Source organism: Mandrillus leucophaeus, unplaced genomic scaffold (assembly GCF_000951045.1).
Source record: "Mandrillus leucophaeus isolate KB7577 unplaced genomic scaffold, Mleu.le_1.0 Scaffold602, whole genome shotgun sequence".
NCBI classification, from domain to species: Eukaryota; Metazoa; Chordata; class Mammalia; order Primates; family Cercopithecidae; genus Mandrillus; species Mandrillus leucophaeus.
This window is the reverse complement of record NW_012106498.1, coordinates 708,702-709,861: the sequence shown is the minus strand read 5'-3', so window position 1 is coordinate 709,861 and position 1,160 is coordinate 708,702. Positions and strand designations below refer to the sequence as shown.

Below are 1,160 nucleotides of genomic sequence, written 5' to 3'. Positions count from 1 at the left end.
CATTCTTACTTGTTTCCTACTTTCAGTTGATAACTTGGGGAGCCCTCTTTTCCTCTCACACCCCATATCCAATGCATCTGAAACTGATGTATCAACAATTATTATCAGGTCTCTGGGGTGGTATTTGGCCAAGAGGAGTAATCTGGAGCAATCCATGACTGGGTGAAATTTGGGAACCCCAGGTGCCAGTCTGCCCCGCTCCCTGCATGCCTTGTTGCCATGCCTCAGAAAATTGAGGAAATCAAGCATTTTCTGCTCACTGCCTAGCAAAAGGATGCCAAATCTGTCAAGATCAAGAAAAAGGACAGCCTGGGCATGGTGGCTCATGCCTGTAATCCGAGCACTTTGGGAGGCTGAGGAGGGGGATCACGAGGTCAGGAGTTCAAGACCAGCCTGGCCAATATGGTGAAACCTCGTCTCTGCTAAAAATACAAAAATTAGTGGGGCGTGGTGGCACGTGCCTGTAGTCCCAGCTACTCGGGAGGCTGAGGCAGGAGAATTGCTTGAACTCAGGAGGCGGGGTTTGCAGTGAGCTGAGATTGTGCCACTGTGCTCCAGCCCAGGGGCAGTGTGAGACTCTGTCTCAATAAATAAATAAATAAGAAAGAAAAAGAAGGACAATGCGAAATTTGAAGTTCAATGCAGCAGATACCTGTACACCATGGTCATCAGGCAAAAAGAGAAGGCAGAGAAACTGAAGCAGTCCCTGCCCCCCGATTTGGCAGTGAAGGAGCTGAAATGAACCACACACACTGATTTGAACTGTATTAAAATACTAATGCACACACACAAAACCAAACAACTATATCAGTTCTTCCTTTAAAATACATCCTGGGCCAGGCGTGGTGACTCACGCCTGTAATCCCAGCACTTCGGGAGGCTGAGGCAGGTGAATCACTTGAGGTCAGGAGTTTGACCAGCCTGGCCAACATGGTGGCATTTTTAGTGGAAACCCTGTCTTCACTAAAAATAGGAAAAATTAGTTGGGCATGGTGGCAGGTGCCTGTACTCCCAGCTGCTGGAGAAGTTGAGGCCGGAGAATTGCTTGAACTTGGGAGGCGGAGGTTGCAGTGAGCCGACATCGTGCCACTGCACTCCAGCCTGGGCAACAAGAGCAAAACTCCATTTCAATAAATAAATAGATAAATCCAAAATCTGAC

General features: G+C 48.1%; 1 pseudogene; it reads left to right on the top strand.

Annotated features, from left to right (window-relative positions):
* Window positions 1–219: 219 nt before the first annotated feature.
* On the top strand, window positions 220–742 carry LOC105553692 (annotated as a pseudogene).
* Window positions 743–1,160: the final 418 nt, after the last annotated feature.